This window comes from Triticum aestivum, chromosome 1D (genome assembly GCF_018294505.1).
Source record: "Triticum aestivum cultivar Chinese Spring chromosome 1D, IWGSC CS RefSeq v2.1, whole genome shotgun sequence".
Lineage (NCBI taxonomy): Eukaryota > Viridiplantae > Streptophyta > Magnoliopsida > Poales > Poaceae > Triticum > Triticum aestivum.
In genome coordinates, this window is record NC_057796.1 from 212,647,613 (window position 1) to 212,669,286 (window position 21,674).

At 46.4% G+C, this 21,674-nt stretch overlaps 1 long non-coding RNA gene across 1 annotated transcript; it reads left to right on the forward strand.

Annotated features, from left to right (window-relative positions):
- Window positions 1–16,978: 16,978 nt before the first annotated feature.
- LOC123181054 (uncharacterized) lies at window positions 16,979–20,772 on the forward strand. Its single transcript, XR_006491473.1, has 2 exons — window positions 16,979–17,942; window positions 18,040–20,772. It is a non-coding gene; the product is annotated as an uncharacterized lncRNA (long non-coding RNA).
- Window positions 20,773–21,674: the final 902 nt, after the last annotated feature.

Genomic DNA, 21,674 nt, shown 5'->3' on the forward strand with positions numbered 1-21,674 from the left:
CGGCTGGTCTGAAACAATGGGTACCATCCAACTAACAACAGTCCTGGGGGAGTTTTGTTTGCAATTATATTTTGATGTGATTTGAGCATGGGACTGGGCATCCCAGTTACCAGCCATTTTCTTGTGAATGATGAGCGAAGTCCACTCATCGTGAGAATAACCCACCTAGCATGGAAGATACTGACAGTCCACAATCGCTACATGAGCGATTTGGGCATACAAAACAGATTATCATTTGACGGTTTAGAGTTTGGCACATGCAAATTTACTTGGAACGGCAGGTAAATACCGCATATAGGTAGGTATGGTGGACTCATATGGAACAACTTTGGGTTGATGGAAGTGGATGCACAAGCAGTATTCCCGCTTAGTACAAGTGAAGGCTAGAAAAAGACCGGGGAGCGACCAACTAGAGAGCGACAACAGTCATAAACATGCATTGAGAGTAACCAACATTGAGTGCAACATGAGTAGGATATAAATCACCATGAACATAAATATCATGGAGGCTATGTTGATTTTGTTTCAACTACATTCGTGAACATGTGCCAAGTCAAGCCACTCGAATCATTCAAAGGAGGATACCATCCTATCATACTACATCACAACCATTTTAAAAGCATGTTGGCACGCAAGGTAAACCATTATAATCTCCTAGCTAATTAAGCATGGCATGAGTAACTATAATCTCTAATTGTCATTGCAAACATGTTTCATTCATAATGGGTTGAATCAAGAACAATGAACTAATCATATTTACAAAAACAAGATAGGTCGAGTTCATACCAGCTTTTCCTCATCTCAATCATTTCATCATATACCGTCATTATTGCCTTTCACTTGCACGACCGAATGGTGTGGATAATAATAATAATAATAGTGTACGTGCATTGGACTAAGCTGGAATCTGCAAACATTTATTCAAAGGGGAAGACAAGGTAATATGGGCTCTTTGTTAGATCAACAATAATGCATATGAGAGTCACTCAACATTTTCCTCGTGGTCTTCTCCTCTCGACCCCCAAAGAAAAGAAAAGAATTTCAAAGAAACAAACTGAAATGTTTCTAGAGTTTTTATTTTTTTATGAAGAAAGTACAACAAGAACGAGAAAAACTATTTGCACGGGAAAGCTCCCAACAAGCAAAAGAAGAATGTGAAATCTTTTTGGGTTTAATTTTAATACTACTACTAAGTAGACATGGAAAGGAAATAAGCTACAACTAATTTTTTTTGTTTTTTCTTAAAGTTTTTCAAACACACAAGAAGAAAGCGGGAAAAAGAAAATAAACTAACATGGATAATACAATGAAGAAGTATGAACACCAACAACTGGAATGAATGTGTGGACATGAATGTAATGTCGGTGAGAAATGCGTACTCCCCCAATCTTAGGCTTTTGGCATAAGTTGGTCTATGCCCATGGATCAAAATAGCCCTCGTGGTGTACTGAGGAGGATCCTGGGGGTTCCACTGGTTAGCGAGCCCCTATGGCTCCCACTGATAAATAGAATCCTGATATGGACCAGGTGATGGCTCTGGCTCAGGAACTGGGGATCGCGTCCCCTCCCAGTATGCATGAATGTCCGCGGGCAGGATGAGGTACCTGCCTAAATGAATATCGAACAAAGTAGGTGCAGGCAAGGTAATAATCTGACAAGTCTTCTCTCTAAATACCAGGTTATAGATGAGTCTCTTGTCATCATCTTTCTTAATAAAATCATGTGCTACCATGCTTTCATAATCTAAGTATATAGTGGGTAGCAGCTTCTCTTCTTTTTCATCATGCCGAATGGGTATCTCGAAGCGTCTAGCATGATGGGAAGCAAAGATACCTCGGAAAATAGGACCCTTTGTACGGTTTAAACTCAACCGTCGAGCAACCATAGCGCCTAAACTAGAAGTTTTATCACGAAGTAAAGCATGGCGCAAAATAGCAAGGTCAAAAGCACTAAGGCCTCCACTCTCCCCACGACCAATTAAACATCTCCCAGCAAATAATGAGTAGTAGCGCAAAACAGGAAAATGTAAACTAGACACTCTCGCTTCTGACACCTTTCTCCTTTCCCCTACGGTAACTTCATCAATAAAATCTTCCACATCTCTAGGACGTGGTTTGTCGACGCTGCCCTCATGTAATTTACAAACCTCACAAAAGTCATAAAAGCGTCATCTCCTTATGCTCATCATATAAGTGAAACTCAACCGTGGGTGGTGATCTCCTAGCATGAAAATGAAAATTTTGCATGAAAGTACTAGTGAGTAGGATGTACTGATCACACTGGTCGTGGAGGAAGTCGGTCATGCCTTCATTCTCCGCCAAATAATAGAAATCTTCATAAATTCTGGCCGCCTTCAAGAATGCATCACATGGCCATTCACATGGCCGAACCTCCGCGGTGCGAGGAAGGTTGTAGGCTCTTCATTTTATTTTTCCTTCGAATGCCGGCTCCAGGAGCCTCTCAACAATCTCCTCATCATTTTCTTTCTCTGAAAAATTTCTGAAATTTTTAGTGACTCAAAATAAAAGTGAACTAAACTCAACAAAATTGATAGCAACTACTCCTACAAGTGTCTAGAGGCTACATCATGCATCAAAACTACTTTGGACCATATAAATTTGACATGCAAGCTCAAGAACATGGTCACCACAACAGCAAAAATTTGCAATAAATAAAGCACTAGAACTAAAACTAATTGGACTATTGGAGGAGTCACATACCGAAGAATAATCCCCCAAAATAGTTTTGCAAATGGAGTTTTGCACAAGGAGATCGAAAATGGCAGCAAGATGAGCAAGAACACGGGTATGAGCTACGGGATGATTTTTTCTGGAGGAAGACGAAGTGGATGGGTGCTGGAATAAGTAGAGGGGACCCACATGGGACCCACAAGGCAAGGAGCGTGTTGGAGACATACATAACAGGTAGGCCCACGAAGGGTCAAAGATCCTAAAGCATGGGGTCCACATATCAGATGGGCCTAGAGCGTCACTCGGACAATCGACAAACCATCCACTCGGATGACCATCAAGTCACTCGGAGCATCGCACTCCACTCGACGAACTCATTCCACTCAGAGCACCTGATCTCATACGGATATACGAAGGCTAACAGTCGGCAAGGCACTCGAAGCATCATCTTAGTAGTAGGCTGAGTTATGGCATTAACGACCCCAGTTTTGTAAAATATGAGGTGAGGGGGTGGCGCACTCTATATAAGACACCCCCACCACTAGACTTGGCAGGCCCTCATTCTTCTCCTCCTAGCTCTGTCTCTCGTCACTAGTCTCAGGACTTAGCGCATGCATGGGGATCCGCTCCTCTCTCTCTCACACGCATTGTAATCTCCGGATACATACTCAGGTAAAATAAAGCCTCTCCGGAGCACGAGACGTAGGGTTGTAATCTCCACCGTGAGAGGCCCGAACTCGCTAAAACCACCGTGTCACCCATTTGCATCTCGGTAGATCACGCTCCTTTACCCTATCCCTTATTATTGTCGGAATCGTTCCCACGACAGTTGGCGCCCACCTTGGGGCATGGCGTCTATCGTGCCATGATGCAGATGGTTATTTTTCAACCATCGACGGCAGATCGATTCCCGCTGAAGAAAACATACATCAATCCAAGCAGTTACAAGAAACCGACTGCACCTCTGCGTACGGTCACCGGCGCCGTCTGTGTCATCATCGTCTCTGACCTCGGCACAACCAATTACACCTCCTCTGCGACGTCGTCGTTGAGCCTCCACGTGTGGCCGTCGGCGCCATCCGCCTCGTCGTCGTCACGCACGGGCGCCCGCGTCGTCCGCTTCATCGTCGTCTTCAACCTTGTCGTTGAGCCCCCACGCGCGACTGCCGACTCCGCCATGTGTTCTCGGCCTCCGCGGGGGAGGCGCAGGCCCGTCGCGGCGCAGGCGCACATCGCTCTTTCCTCCGACGCCAGTCGCCAGCGATGGTCTCCGCAGCGGAGGCGCACTGCAGCGGCGACCTACAAAACAGCCACGGCCCACAACCTGCACCCGATGGCCTCGTAAACTCCCTGGTAAGTGCATGCATAACGTGGCCTCTTCCATGATCAATTAACTGCATGCAAGAAAAAACGAAACGGAAGGACGACTCCCACCAATAGGGAACCCCGCTGGCTCCGCTTTGTCAAGGTATAATAGCCTCTTTAAGCGGCCAATTGGTGAGGATTTACAACGTCAGTTACCTAATTATTGCGGCCATAAGTGTGTTGCTTCAGCGCTAGTTAACTAGTGCATGCATGCATGCCGTTAACACGGTGGCTATGCTGGCTATACTTGATAACTTGCAGGCATTGAGACGAACAACGTCGCCCCATCGACTCACCATTTATTCCACTCGGCTGATGGCGTGGCGACCAGATTGCTGCACAGTTGTGGTTCACTCGGCCGGCTAACGAACTGGTTCACTCGGCCAGCCAGCCCGGAGATGATTTCTGCACTCTGGACTGGACAATTAATGTGTAGGTTACTCGGTTGGTTGGCTTCAGCGTGCAGCTACCGGCACCATCCGTCTCGTCGCCGTCTCTGGCTTCGTCTGCGAGGCCGTCATCGAACCTCCACGCACGGCCACCGGCACCGTCCGGCTTGTCGTAGTCTCCGGCCTCATCTGCAACGTCATCGACGAACCCCCACATACAGCTCCTCCGGACGTGGTGTCCGTGCACGCCGGCTCACAGGCCTGACTAGGCTGCTGCGGCCGCAACAACAGAGCACGGCGTTCCTCCCTCCGACATCAACACTCGGTCGTGGCTGGCAACACGCTTGGCCGTGGCTTGGACGACGCGGTGTCCCTCAAACTAGCCAACAACCCGACTCCCCTGAGCAACGAAGCGTAGCAGCCGGCAGCGCGCTCCATCTACCATGGTCGACTGCAAGGCGCGATCTTTGTCAATAAGACCCAACTCCCTCCTTCATCAACTACTCGGCAGCAACGTCCACCGAAACGTCCTCGGGCTTCCCAGTCACTCAGAACGACGGTCTAGCTCCCCGACGTGGCGAAGACACCAGAGGCCGGCCATGGCCCCGCACAGGGCGGATCCTTCATCCGGGCGGCCGCTCGACAATGACCTCTGCTACGAAGGCGCGGCGCGGGCACCGGGGTCGATCACACCCTCGCGCACGGCCGCTCCTCCCTCCGGTGTCCGCCGCCCCGCAGTAGCCTCTGCGGTGGAGGCACTCGGCGATGGACCACGGGTACCGAGAGACTCCTGATCCCAGCGCCGAGTAGCTCCGCTCTCCCTCCTCGGCACTCGACAAAGATGAAACCAAAGGAAACGTCATCCACGACCACTCGGAAGAAAAGATCAAGGACATTCGGCTACCGCCCCGCGAGTCGTCACTCTGCGGGACGCGTCTACTTCATTACGCCCCGCGCATCGTCACTCTGCGAGATGCGTCTACTTCACTCGGACGCCCCGCGCATCGCTACTCTGCAGGCGTTTCTACTTCACTCGGACGGCCCGTGCCTCGTCACTCCGCGGGACGCGTCTGCTTCACTCGGACGCCCCGCGCATCACCACTCTGCGGGACGCGTCTCCTTCACTCGGACGCCCCGCGCACCACTCCGCGGGACGCGTCTCCTTCACTCGGACGCCCCGCGCATCGTCACTCTGCGGGACGCGTCTGCTTCACTCGGCCGCCCCGCGCCTCGTCACTCCATGGGATGCGTCTGCTTCACTCGCACGCCCCGCGCATCGCCACTCCGCGGGACGCGTCTACTTCACTCGGATGCCCCGCGCATCGCCACTCCGCGGGACGCCTCTCCTTCACTTGGAAGCCCCGCGCATCGTCACTCCGCAGGACGCGTTTGCTTCACTCGGCCACCTCGAACGTCGCTGCTCGGTTGGTCACCTCATCACCACTCGTCCGCCCCGCGCGTCGCCCCTCGGTTGGTCACCTCATCACCACTCGGCCGCCCCGCGTGTCGCCTCTCGGTTGAGCACCTCATCACCACTCGGCCGCCCCCGCGCGGCGCCTCTCGGCTGGTCACCTCATCACCACTCGGCCGCCCCCGCGCGTCGCCACTCGGTTGGCCCCCTCATCACCACTCGGCCGCCTCGCGCGTCGCCTCTCGGCTGGTCACCTCATCACCACTCGACCGCCCCGCGCGTCGCCACTCGATTGGCCACCTCATCACCACTCGGCCGCCCCGCGCGTCGCCTCTTAGTTGGTCACCTCATCACCACTCGGCCGCCCCGCGCGTCGCCACTCGGTTGGTCACCTCATCACCACTCGGTCGCCCCGCGTGTTGCCACTTGGCTGGTCACCTCATCACCACTCAGCCGCCCCGCGCGTCGCCTCTCGGTTGGTCACCTCATCACCACTCGGCCACCCAGCGCATCACCACTTGGTTGGTCACCTCATCATCACTCGGCCGCCCCGCGCGTCGCCTCTCGGTTGGTCACCTCTGTTGACACCAAATTTTGGCATGATCAAAAACATAATTAAGATGGTCTCAAATGGAAAACTGCTCAAAGTGAGGAAGTTTTGTATCATCAAAAAGAGAAACTTTGATATTTGGGCCATAGCCATCCGAACTCATCTCTAAGGCTGAAGTTGTGTTTGAAGTACTGATATTTTGTATTCATAACACTATTCGGCTGATTACGCCCCAGGACGGCCTCGTATGGAAAAATGATCTACACGAATTGTCTTCGTCTCGTCGAAAAGATTGATTTTGATATAAAAATCATCCTAATCCAAGTTCGTATGCAAAAGTTAGAGCTATCGAAATGCAGCCCTTTCAGGAGGCGAAATATGGCGCGCCCCACCAGACGCCATGTCTGATGAGTAGCGCGAGCAAACAGATGTTTTGTGCGAGCTATTTGACCCTCAAGATTACCTTTGATCAAAAAACGTTCCAACATGAAAGTTGTTCGTCTCGTCAAAACGGTCAAGATTGCTTTTGGACTCATTTCCATCCGAGGTCGTTTACCACCACAAAATAGACCCGCAAGGTGCAGCCAGTTTAAACCAAACAGTTTTGGAAAGTTAGGACAAAACCAATCTGAATTTGACTAGGGTTTTGGACGTGAATCCAAGACTTTTCCATGCACGGAAAGTCTAGCCGCCTCTTATATACCTAAGGGGTGACGGCCGATTGAACAACACACAATCGAACAATCAATCTACCACTTTTTATCTTTTATCTTTTCTCCTTAACCCTAGTTCTTCTTCTTCCTCGTTCTTCGTCTGTTCTTCTTGTTGCAGGGCGGCGAACCTCGAGGCCCTAGGGGCGATCAAGTCGACCTAGGGCAGCCCATAGCCGCCGCGCGCCCTGACGGGGTCCCTCCCGGGCGTGTGGTGTTTCGGGTCCTCAAAAGTGCCTGCTGGATTGCTTGCGTACCGCGCTTCCGGACGGGTCTCCTTCGACGAGCTGCGGTGCATCACCCCCGGTGTCGAGGGTACACGGCGACGTGTTCGTGTGCGAACACACTTTTTGGTGACTCCGCTGGGGACGAAGCTTCGAACGGTCTTCGGCCCGTTCTTACTACGAAGAGATCGTCATCAAGAAGTTGTGATCTACAAAGGTAATATGAATATCCAATTCCCCATTGTAGATGCAAATAATTCATATGTTGTTGCTGGATCGCTTAATGAGCATAAAGTATCTGCTAGTCCTAATTTCATCAATCATGCATCTAATTACATGCAAGGGCCAGTGCAAAATAATCTTCATGGTTCAAATTCTTATGATTTTAGCAACATACAACATATGTATCCTAACTCTCATGCATCGGCAACCCCACAAATATATATGCCGATGAACAACATGATGGGTTTGGGTAATCAATTTGAAACACCTCATGTTAAAATTTCCAATAGCATACAAGTAAGTGGTTCACCCTTTTATTCATCGGCAACTAATTTGCAATATGTGAATCCAACCTTGCCGATGGATGGGAGAATTGGCCATGCTACTACTAGCTATTCGGCCAGTTACTCTCAACCATCATATGCTACACCTCATGTTAATGATTTTTTAGCACCATATGCAACTGTAGATGTTCATAATTCGGCCTCGCACCATCATGGTCATAGCCGAATAAGTGAAAATTTTGCAGGAACACATGTACCTTCATCTAATACTGTAGCATATAGTGCATACTCTACGCAATTCGGGGATTTCGGCAACACTCATGAATCATTGCCGAAAGAATCTGAAAGTATTATGGAGAAATCCTTTCCAGAAGGAGTTGTTGCTGCGTTAAAAAAGAGCTTGGCACAAAACAAAAGGATTAGTGCTCTTTGCCTTGAACAATATGAAAAGGGGTTGTTTCCTGATTATGCTACAATCAAGGCTAGCGTTTTGCAAGAAGATGAAACTTCATCGATTGATAGAATTGGCGAAAGAACATATGGTTATACAGCAGTGCATACACCTCCACCTCGTACGGCAACATACTATACACCACCTCCACAATTGCAAAATTTTGGCAACACTAGCAGTTCACTGCCGAAAGATCCAAAAAGCATTGGGGGGCAAACTGATCTAGAGCGGGCTGAAATTGAGAGGGGAGTTAAAGCTTTGCGCGATAGGGTCCAAGTACTTCGCCAAGAGAGAATTGATAGGGAATTGGCTCAAAGAAAAGAATCCTTACCAATTGATATAACTGATGAAAAGAACGATGATTCAGAAACTAAAAGTGCTTCGGTTGAAAAGAAGAATCAAGTAGTATATATTTCGAATCCATCAAATCCAAAGATGCAAGCATCATTGAGAAAGGGCATGGCAAGCATAGAAAAACAGTCGTGTTTGATTTTTCTGAAGTTAATACAACCTACTTCCTGCCCTATGAGTTCCGTGCCGTAGAAATTGACAAGTCTCAAGGACAAGAGCAAGTAGCCGAACAAAGTTCGGCTGACAAGGATCTTCAAAGTAATGATGCACGAAATCAAGAAAATAATGATGCTCGGAATCAAGAAAAAGATGATGATAAGGCGTTGTGGAGCTATCCAAAGATGGAGGAAGATATTGTTCAAGTCACACCACCATCATGCTCTCCCGACATATTTGAAGAGGTATGCCTAGCAAGTAATTTTCCTATTTTCAGATTTGGTCGCAACTTCATAGTTGATGCATCTATTAGAAAAATCCTCAGAAGTAATTTTGAAAGCCCAATGAAGAAGGGTAATTTACTTGTTAGCACTAAAGTTGTTATTGCGCATATCAGTCAATCCATTGCGCCATTTATAAAGACCGATAGTGACTTATTATTGCAGCCAAGGCTTTCCCTATTGCTTTATCTAAAGTTCATATCTAATTGGGCAACTTTGCTTATTAATTACTTGGCTTGCATTTGGTCTCCATCGAGACATGTATGCTCTAACTATTTTCGTTTCAGAAATTTAAAGCCAAGGTTAAATTCTTTTGAGAAAACCGATGCTATTATGATATCTTATCGAAAGACATCGGATATAGAGTGCAAAACACATTGCATGGCCGAATGGGGAGATTCCAAATCTGAACCATTCGTTTGCTTACCTCCAAAGCCGTTCTCACAGCAAGACCGGCTGAACAATAAAAACTATACCTTCGATTCAAACATGTGTGATCAAATCTTTGAGTTATTGCTAAAGAATAATTACTTTAGAATTCTTGATCACCACGTCAAGCCATCAATTCAAGGACGAATGTATTGTAAGTTGCATGATTCGTTCAAGCATAATTTTGAGGATTGCAACATGTTTCGTCAAATAGTTAAATCGGCCATTGAAAAAGGACGATTGAAGTTTGTTGAAACACCAAGAGATGACCAGTCTATTCCGATTTGGTCCTGATGGCAAAAAGTTTTTGCATCGGCTACTTCAAGCCGATCCATTTAAAGAGAAGGTAAAAACTGCAGGTGATGGGATAAAGCTTTCAAGTAAAGAAGTTGTTGAAGAGCATAATGAACATAATCTTGAGGGTGAGAATTCCATCGAAGCTATAATGGAGACGCCAAGGACTGGGGGGCAGCAAGCAAATCCAGTGATGGATGAAAGCAAACCAAAGAAAACAAAGGCTGAAATAAGCGCAAGTGTAAGAGATCAAAAATCACCTTCGCTGAACTATTGGATAAATATCAAAAGAATAGTGAAGAGAAGAATGCTTATCGGCCAAATCATGCAAAAAAACCAAGATCACCCCCAAGGCGCAAATATGAGGATCGGTATTGGCAAAGTGAGCATTTTAATGCAACATATTCATTTGGGCCGCCAGTGCCAATGTTGTGGATGCATCCCTATGCTCATGTAGATCCATATCCATCATGGGACAGGTATGATACAAGGGCACACTCTCCATCTTATTTTAGACAATCTCACCAATATTATGCATCTCCGAGAAGATCAACATTTGAACAATCATATGTTAAAGACCGTTTCAATCATAAGGAATCAGTCCGGAGCTCAAAGAAGAGGAAAGAGGTGGTCAAACAAGTGTACCATGTTAAAAGAGATGGTCGTAAGAGTGCTACTTCACAATCGATCTCAAATGAAAAAGAGCCAATTAAAATGTTGACATTGGCTAAAGGCAATGAAATGAAGCGATCAATTGTTGAGAGTCAAAGTGCCAAATCCGAAGAAAAGAAGTTGAGAGTGCACAAGGCCAAAAAAGAATTGCCATTGGTCAAAACAGAATCGCAGCCGAGATGCCCACTCGGCTTATCGTATTGGCAAAAGAAGGAATTACAAAATCTTAGTGCACAAGAGCTGAGAAAGAAGAACATGGCATGGGTTCCCAAGAAGATCAATCATGAGAGGGTATTACCAAATCTCTATACATTTTATTAGCTACATTTTTTCTTGCTAATCCAAAGGTGTAACGCCCACGATGCGGCTATATCTCCCACGTGTCGAGGCACGACTTAGAGGCATAACCGCATAGTGGTTTTGTCGAAAGAAGGGTCATCTTCACACAATCCCATGTAATGAACAAGAATGGGATAAAGAGTTGGCTTACAATCGCCACTTCACACAAAACATAAATATAATTCATACATCATCCAAAATACAAACATATAGACCGGCTACGGTCGAAATCCAGATGAAAATAAGACAACCCAAATGCTAGATCCCCGATCGTCCCAACTGGGCTCCACTACTGATCATCAGGAAAAGACACATAGTAACGACCACGTTCCTCGTCGAACTCCCACTTGAGATCGACCCCATCATCTTCACTGGCATCGTCGGCACCTGCCACTGTTTTGGTAGAATCTGTGAGTCACGAGGACTCAGCAATCTCACGCCCGCGAGATCAAGACTATTTAAGCTTGTAGGAAAAGGATGGTGTAATGAGGTGGAGCTGCAGCGGCAATAAGCATATATGGTGGCTAACATACGCAAAAGAGAGCGAGAAGAGAAGCAACGGAACGGTCGTCATCTAGCAATGACCAAGAAGTGATCCTGAACTCCTACTTACGTCATACATAACTCAGACCGTGTTCACTTCCCGGGCTCCGCCGAGAAGAGACCATCACGGCTACACACGCAGTTGATGCATTTTAATTGGGTCAAGTGACAAGTTCTCTACAACCGGACATTAACAAATTCCCATCTGCCTCATAACTGCGGGCACGGCTTTCGAAAGATAATACCCTGTAGGGGTGTCCCAACTTAGCCCATCATAAGCTCTCACGGTCAACGAAGGATAAACCTTCTCCCGGAAAGACCCGATCAGTCTCGGAATCCCGGTCTACAAGACATTTCGACAATGGTAAAACAAGACCAGCAAAACCCCGAATGTGCCGACAAATCCCGATAGGAGCTGCACATATCTCGTTCTCAGGGCACAACGGATGAGCCAGACGTCGGGTTGGCATAGACCCTGGTTGCCCAGGGGGCGCCGGACATCGCTCGGTTTGGGCCAGCACTCGAAGGAGCACTGGTCCGGGGTTAAAATAAGATGACCCTCGGGCTCGCGAAAACCCGGGGGAAAAAGGCTTAGGTGGCAAATGGTAAAACCAAAGTTGGGCCTTGCTGGAGGAGTTTTATTCAAGGCGAACTGTCAAGGGGGTCCCATAAATCACCCAACCGTGTAAGGAACGCAAACTCAAGGAACATAATCCCGGTATATCAGTAACTAGGGCGACAAGAGTGGAACAAAACACGAGGCATAAGGCCGAGCCTTCCACCCTTTACCAAATATATAGATGCATTAATTAAATAAGAGATATTGTGATATCCCAACATATCCATGTTCCGACATGGAACAAACTTCAACTTCACCTGCAACGCTATAAGAGAGGCTGAGCAAAAGCGGTAACATAGCCAAACAACGGTTTGCTAGGAAAGGATGGTTAGAGGCTGACATGGCAATATGGGAGGCATGATATAGCAAGTGGTAGGTAGCGCAACATGGCAATAGAGCGAACAACTAGCAAAACAAAGATAGAAGTGATTTCGAGGGGTGGTCATCTTGCCTGCAAGGTTCTCAGAGTTGTCGAAGGCTTGATCCTCGTAAGCGTACTCAACAGGTTCCTCGTTCACGAACTCGTCTCCCAGCTCTACCCAAGACAAGAACACGAGCAACGGAACCACGATCAATCACGAGAAATGCACAAGCAACATGATGCAAAACATGTATGATATGCAAGATATGATATGCGATGCGTATGCGTGCTCCGGAAGGAAAATGATGAACAAGGCAGTAACTTGGCAAACCAAGCATGCCACTGGAAAGATGGGAAGATTTGGGTCGAAATCGATATAAAGATCACCGGAATCGGATGCACGGTTTGCAAATGGCGAGCAAAACAAGAATGACACGAATCTGCGATTAACAGCATGATAGCACTAAAAATGCAACAAACAACAATGCTACAGCACCACTACATAGCAACAAAGCACATGACAGTAAACTACAGGAGATGCTTGACAAAAGAAGAACACTGAGCTACGGCTAGTTCACAACATATCAAGCTCAAACAAGCATGGCAAAAGTGCAAAAGATAACAGGTTCACAGACTTGGTGAAATTACTGGACATGGCAGAAAACAGCATCAGATAGCAATGTTCAGAGCATGAAATCAATATGCTACAGGAACTTAACATAGCAAAACAAGGCATGGCAGTATTCTACTAAATGCATATGACAAAAGTTCCTTACTGACCATAAGCCAAAAAGGACCAGAAGATATGATGGCAAGCATGTAAACATAGCAAGTTTCGTTATCAGGTTTCAGACTTTGCAGAAAACAGAGCATGGCAGAAACAATAATATGAAGGCATGTTGGTGAGCTTGATGCACTTACCACAAAGCAATGCATGACAAAACAAGCATACCTACAGCAAGATGGCATGTTTATGAAGCTAACCATGGCAAGAGTATAAGCATAGCATGTATGGATCAACTACAATAAGCTTGGCAAAATTGCATATCATGTCAAGAATCTGCCAGAAATATTTTATAGCAAAAGTAGAGCAATATTGAGTCATGCTATGGCACTCCATAATTGCAAACAAGGGAAGGAATGGATCAATTACAACAATAGCTACAAAAAATCATTACTGAACATCTCCAAAATATGCATGGATCTCTCTGTAGCATCAAGTTTACATGGCAACAAAATAACAGCAGACAAAGACGGAGAAATCACCAAGTCCCTGAAATCAGAAACATTACGGAGCCTAGTTTGCATGCTTGTGCTAGTCACCACAGAGATCACAAAAATAAATGGCATACACCACTGGAATGGCATGGCATACAACAAAGCACATGTAGAGCTCATGCCCATAAGATGCACAGATTAAATGATACAAAAATGACAAATCTCCAAGTTCTGTTAAGAACCAGCAGATAACAACAACTAGCCCTCTTGCAACAGAGATTTGGGCATCAAGATAACCTCTAATGAACATAGTGCAATTTAACAAAATGTAGAGCATCACGAGGCGAACAATTTGACATATTACACGCGCGAATCAGAGCTATATGCGAGGAGTTATGCACTGTCGAACAGGGGCAAATATCATGACAGAAAAAGACTTGGAAAAAAACGGGATCGGGAAAGTCAACCTTGCTACAGTGCGGATCGGGATCTCAGGCGATGGGAGAGAGCTCGGGCTCGGGCCCTGCCCGCCGGCGATGATGGAGAGGAAGGCGAGGCGGGGCGGCGGCCGGAGGGAGGAGAGGACGGTGGGGCCGGCGCCGGAGGAGGAGGCCGGAGGGAAGGCGGCGCCGGTGGCCAGCGGGAGGCGCGGCGGCGAACGGCGGCGATGCGGGGCCCGGCGGGCGGTGTCCCGCGACGGCGGCGGCGAAGGGAACCGGCGGCGGCGGCGGAGACGGCAGGGCGGCGCGGGCCCGGTCGGGGCGCGGGCCGGCCGGCCTCGGGCCCGGCGGGCCTGCGGCGCGGGCGGCGATGTGGGGCGCCCGAGAGATGACGTGGCGCGTCCCTATTGGCTGCGGGCGGAGGCGGTTTTGTCCGGCCGGCGGCGGACACGTCCGGCGCGGCGCGAGGAGCGGGTCTAGGGTTCGTCTGCGTTTGTATACGGGAGGTCTCACATATAAATAGGTAGAGGGAGCTAGGAGGCTCCAAATGAGGTGCGGTTTTCACCCACACGATCGTGATCGAACGACCTAGAGCATTGGAGATGACTTGGAGGGGTTTTGGGCTGGTTTTTAGGGGGGTTTTGCTGCACACACAAATGGCCTTTGCGGATGCCCGGTTAACCGTTGGAGTACCAAACGACCTCCAAATGAAACGAAACTTGACCGGTGGTCGGGTGGTATACTAGGGCCACTTGACAAGCCTCGGTCCATTCCGAGAATGTTTGACACCCGCACACGAAAGAAAACAAGAGGGGTGCACCGGCGGAGATAGGAGCGCCGGATTGCAAAACGGACAACGGGGAAAATGCTCGGATGCATGAGACAAACACGTATGCAAATGCAATGCACATGATGACATGATATGAAATGCATGACATGAACAAAATGCAAAACGAAAGACAAAACCCGACCACGGAGGGAATATCATAACACATAGCCGAAAATGGCAAGAGTTGGAGTAACAAATATGGCAAGTTACATCCGGGGTGTTACAAAAGGGCCGAAATATTTGATTGCTATTGCATTTGTTTATTTCGGCTATACGTGATTTGGTGAATGAATTCTACATGGACCTTATGTTAATGGTCGATATTTATCTATCGCCCTAAGAATATGTCAAAGCATGGCTGATGTAGTATCCTAACATCGTCCTTAGTTCAATTGGAGGCCAAAACGAGGTACATGTTCATTGATATTGCCCTTGTCTTTCTAATACTATGGAGATTATTTCCGACGGTTAAATTTGTGGCAATGGCCAAGGTGTTGGTGTTGTTTATTTATCTCCATATGGAGCTATTTTGTGAAGCCTCATGCCAGTTAAAATATTTTTGCACAATGATCAAAGCCGAATATGCATTGTTATTCGGATTGGAGCTTTGCCTTGCTATAGGTGCTATACATATTGAGGCTTCCGGTGATTCGTTATTAGTAGTGCAGCAAATATCCAAGAGTTATCAATGTTTTGACGAATCACTTATAGTTTATATTTTGGTATGACTAGATGCAAGATTTACCTTGGGTTGCTTGAAAATTGTTCATATATCTAGACATGACAATTCGAAAGAGTTGGCACAGCAAGCATCTGGCTACTATGTTAACCATGGTGTATTGTATTTCTATCAATAGCCGATGCTAGGTCTTGTCAACATAGGTAAGGCCGAACCGAAGCCCACCGCTTCGGCCACTAATGAAACTTTTATGCAGGCAAAGTAAGGATTGGAGGAAGTTCATTCTTGATTATCTACAAAATCCTAGCGAAAGGGTGAACAATATGGTTCGGAGGATGGTTTTGATCTATGAAACCTTATCACCGGATTATTATAGAAGCTGAGAAGTTTTCACCCAAGTTTGCATCAAGAGGTTCAAACAAGCAATGGCCGATATATACTTATCGTCTTAAGAACAAGAAAAATGGCAGATGGAGTGTTGACATCGTCCTTAGAACAAGCTATATGCGAGTTATTTTTCGGCACACAAACTTTGCCAAAAACAGGGGGCATGTGTTGACATCAGATTTTGGCATGGTTAAAAACACAATTAAGATGACCTCAAATGGAAAAGTGCTCAAAGTGAGGAAGTTCCATATCATCAAGAAGAGAAACTTTGATATTTGGGTCATAGCCATCTGAACTCATCTCTAAGGGCGAAGTTGTGTTTGAAGTATTGAGATTTTGTATTCAGAATACTATTTGGCTGATTACGCCCCCAGGACGGCCTTGTATGGACAAATGATTTACACGAATTGTCTTTGTCTCGTCGAAACGATTGATTTTGATATAAAAATCATCCCAATCCAAGTTCGTATGCAAAAGTTAGAGCTATCGGAATGCAGCACTGTCAGGAGGCGAAATATGGCGCGCCCCACCAGGCGCCTTGTCTGATGGGTAGCGCGAGCAAACAGATGTTTTGCGCGAGCTATTTGACCATCAAGATAACCTCTAATCAAAAAACGTTTAACATTAAAGTTGTTCGTTTCGTCGAAACGGTCAAGATTGCTTTTGGACTTGTTTCCATCCGAGGTCATTTACCACCACAAAAAAGACCCGTAAGGTGCAGCCAGTTTAAACCGAACAGTTTTAGAAAGTTCAGACAAAACCAATCCGAATTTGTCTAGGGTTTTGAACGTGAATCCAAACCTTTTCCTTGCATGGGAAGTTCCGCCGCCTCTTCTTTCCCAAATCTATCCCTAATCCCTAATATAAGGTTGCGAGCCAACTTGGCTCCTCGGTGATCCCCCGATTTGCTGCCTTTCTGGCCATTAGATCGTCCTCGTTTTGCGTCTGAGCCGTCAGATCTTCACCTCCTGATAAATCTTGTTTTCACCCTGCGGTTGTTTTTCCTGCCCAATGACGGGTGGGCTCGTCTCGCCCTCGTATTGGCTGGGTCAGCCGCGCTCGTGTGCGAGAGGGATTCGCCACACAGCCCCGCGCGCGCCGCACCGCGTCTCGTCTCAAGTGGCGCAGGTCCCCAACCCCCACGGCCCCACCACACAAACCCTAGCCTCCCACGCCCCGCAGCGCCGCACTCTCTCCTCCTCCTCCGTCCTTCCTCGTCAGCCGCCGCCGCTGCTGTTCCGCCTCGCTCCTCTCTGTCCGACGACCACGCCACCGCGAGGAAGCCGCCGCGCAAGGGGGACGGCCGCCACCGTGAGCCAGGAGATGCCCGTTGGCAAGCCTCTGGGCAGGAAGCCGACGCGGAGGACGCAACAAGCCGCCAGGGTCTTCTCGCTAGAAGGTGGAGGAGTAGAGGATCCCGCCGGATCCGAGGCGTGCGGCGCGGCGGTGAGCGTCTCCGGCGGCGGCCTGCGGGCAAAGGGTGACGGCTGGGGTGCTCGATTCGATCCAGCGCCAGGAAGGGAGGTAGAGGAACGACGGGGAAGGGGATGGGCAGGAACTTCATGCATTGAATCCAGTCGCCCCGGGCCGTGCCTACATGAGCAGCGCCGCGGCTTGATGCTTCCCCGCCCGACGAGGACGGCAAGCTAGGTGTTGACAATGGCAGCCTCAGGCCATCCGATCTGTCACCGCCGCCGTTCTTTTGGTCGAGGCCGCCGTCGTCCACGTGCTCCTCGTCACCCCCACGGCTGGACGCTGGCGAGGCCAGCCTCCCCTCCAAGCGCGGGTACTTTCCCGCTCCTTTCCGTGCTCTCTCTCTTCCCCTGATATATATCTCTGTTGTACAGGGAAGCAAATTTGTTCAATTCTCAGTCTAGATTTAATGAAGAAAACTGCGGTTCATACAACGCCAATGGATATGGATCCATCTTGCTGCGCTGGATATGGATCCATCTTGCTGATTTGGAAGAAAACTGCAGTTCATACAATGCTAATTATGGATATGGATCCATCTAATACAGTTCTTCACAAAGCCCAAGAATCGCAAGGTCATGTACATGTAACAATGCAGGCCTATAATTAGTTATGTATCCAAATTTCAGTTCCAATTCAGTTATGAGCTAACAAGATCACCTTAATGTGCAGGGTTCAATTGCTTTCGGGGTCATACTTTTCCTGGTCCTTATTGGCTGGCCTGTCTTCGGCATGATGGCAGAGTCGTATGGCTTTGCCCTGCTATTCTGGTTATCCTCTATTGTGCATTAATATGATCTTCTGATGTCTGTTTTTCAGTGTGCATTAAGAAATGGTAGAAACTTTTGGGTATTGTATCTGACTGGTACTGAATTTCCTCACAGCAGCTTCTGGCCCGCTGCTGTTGTTTACCTGCAAAAAAACCCCACCATCGGTTGGATTTTCCAGCACCCTTATGTGATAGCGTATGGATGACAACTTCCTCTCATACCTCTTTTGGCCTATTGAGGAACTGGACATGATTTATATAGCGAAGTTAAGTGTATGGATGACAACTTGCTCTCATACATGTTATCTGTATATTTTATATACATGGCTTTTGCGTTCTGTCATGTGCGTTCCTGCTGCAGACTTTTGTAGGAAATTCACCATGGGAATTTAAATAATGGTTCCCTGCCCATTAGTTTACTTTCTTGCATTTTATAGGCCACACTTTTCCTATTTTGTTAAAGAAGTGAACTCATTCCTAAACTTCCACCGTATAAACATTAACACTGGGATACTGTACCAACCCAGCAATACTAAAAAACTATGAATTGTGTGTCAGTGTAATACTATATCCCACTGATGATGCTTCTATGTAACACGTTTATCTATTTGGTTGCATGCCTTGAAGGAGTAGTATATTGAGCACCCTGAGATAATCATCGAGAAGTTTGGCGGAATTTTAAATGATTTATTAAGCGACCTTTTATGATTGACCATTGTACGAGAGCAAGTTTTAGTACTACTTGAGCGAGTTAGAATGTATATATTTTCAACTAAAACCAATTTTTTCAAAAGGAAAAATAATTTCTGCATGATCATCTCCATGAAGAATGCTTTAGACAGTACAATAATGAAAATAAGCATTTTTGGCCTTCGAAACATATACTGTTGTTGGGACATCTAATTGGACCTTTCTATGTAGAAAATGAGAAGTGTTAAGTGTACAGAAACCTGCACTTCATATTTCTTACATGCGTGATTATCATCCACGATACTCTTTTATATTGCTTACTTGCAGACTGCCAATAGAAATATTTATGTTAGCATGTCAGTTTGCTAACTTAATACCTTCCATCTTATACATTGATAATGCTTTGAAGACACCGACAAGAATAACTAAATTAAATTGTGCCTGAACATGTCAATTGCAATGACAGGTTCTCACCTTTCAACGAAGGATCTCATTTTAAATCCTAATTTTGGATGTCTAGGTGGTTGGCTGATGGAGAGTGTTGCACTGCTGCTTATTTAATGATCAGTAGTGCAGCTCACGATTTGATTTAATTAGCGTTTTCGTAGTGAAAATATGAAGACAAATTTTCTAAACAACTTTAGGATATCTTCGAAAGAATGTGCTAGATTTTGGTCCTATTATATTTTCTCAATTCCTATGTCATCTCTCACATGGCCATGTGGTCTCCCCGGTTTTGTCTTTACGTTATATCTATGTTGTACTACTGCTACCCCCGCGCTACAGAAAGTATTTTTTATATCAGCTTTGCTCTCGTGTGTGCAAGGATTCCATTCAGGTATGAAAAACACCACCCCTCATGAAGTTACTTCTTTTCAGAGAGAGAATGATCATTGGTTTTTATATGGATTCAGTGCACATAAATAATTAGCTCGCATTTTAAGTTTGGATTTAGAATTAGCTTTCCAGTTCTGTACATGTTTTCCTTGCTGATGATGGATTTCTTCTTCTAAGATGAATTGGTAACTTTAGCACCAAATATGAAGTTATTTGGACAAAGAAAAGCTTCCTTCCTCTTTGCTATTTTCTCTCTTCAGTGTTGCTTTTTTTTAGAACACTCTTTAGCGTTGCTTTGATGTTCCTTTGTCACTGTTTGATATTCTGCCTTGTGTGCCTCTGTCTTGGTTTACAGCTCCATATGGCTACCTATGTATATATATATATATATATATATATATATATATATATATATATAGGTTTTGTTTGAACTGTACTCAAACCGTGCAGATGTTTCCATATTCTTGCCTTCATCTTTTTAACTCGTGACATTGTTAGATAGTTAAATACCATTGGCCTCTGTCGGCATTCTATTTTTGCAGTTTGAAATGAGTATTGGTCCATTGATATTAAACTTCACAATAGGTGGTGGCATCTCCAGGAAAAAGTAGTGGCAGATATGCTGGACATTTCTTTTCTGCTGTCCTCAACACATTCTTTAGTAACGGAGAGGATTACTCACCTTTGGTGCTGCAGGCGTTCAAGACCCAGGGCTGGGCCAACCGGCCCTTTGTGTTTGAAGATCCCTGACACCCCATGCTACCAGCCGGGCATCTTCTTCCTGAGCCATGTCCGGAACCAGAGCAGCAGGGGCACCCTGAGCGAGTACTCGAGGCATGTTGTCAGGTTGGCGGGGTACAACCAGGCCAGCTGCCGTGTGTGTCCACGGTTCATACAGTCAAGGTGTTCGCTCATCTCCCAAGATGAGCCAGAACGAGCATGACAAGAGGAACCCCCCATATTTTTCATTCCTTGATAAATGGTGTTGTATGTTGGTTAAAGACTGTTTTTCTTCTCCAATTATGAAACCTCACAACAGCAAGATATAACATTTTTGTTTGTTTTGCAATCAAAGCTTGCATCGAATAATTTATTAGAATTATGATCCATCTTATTCAGAAATTGTGGCTATTTTGTATATTTATACAAGATACGGCTTTGTGTGCATTGAAATAGCAGCGAGTTGGCCTCTCGGTCTTATTTCTTTATACATTTGACTCTCTTCCAGATTTACATAGAGATGCCTCGGTCAGTACTTAAGAATCCAGCGTGTCTGTGATTTGGATGAATTTCTCTATCCGGTTTATGTTGTGATGTCTTTGATTTTTGTCTCTCTTCCAGATTTACATAGAGATGCCTCGGTCAGTACTTAAGAATTTTGTGTTCTTTTCGATTGATGGCCTTTAAGTACTTAGTTTTAGAATGATTCCAAAACGAGGAAACTCCTGCTTATCTTGATCTTGATCTTCACGTCTAGTGGTAGGATGCTAGGTCAAGAATGCATGGTGAGCAAAAGAAGGAAAACTCTGAACGCTTTTATCTCTGGCCATTTGGAGCATAATGGAGGGAGCAAGACAGCAGGCTTTGACAGTTTGGATATGGATTCAGCGGGTCTGTGCGTTAGGACTCTATACAACCAACTCAGCGTGTGTGTGTGTGTGTGTGTGTTCAGACATATATTTAGTTTTAAATGACTCTATACTATCAAGTTAAAATGTGTATATTCATCTTATTGTACACAACAATTCATCGTGTTTTTTATTAGAGGGATTAAATCATGGATTTTTTTTCATTGCGGACATGGCTTTAGCGTGCCTCTGCGCCATTTGGCGCAACGGGTCCACTAGTCTATTCCCTAATAATAAAGCATGGAGTGACTCCTTGGATTCACCGTCATGACGTTTTTGCAAAAAAGACCCTCCTATTTTATGTTATCAACCCGCACTGCGTAAATAAGGGAATTCAGGGAAACAATCACCCCTCCACCTCGCCTGCGGAGCCATCCAACCCG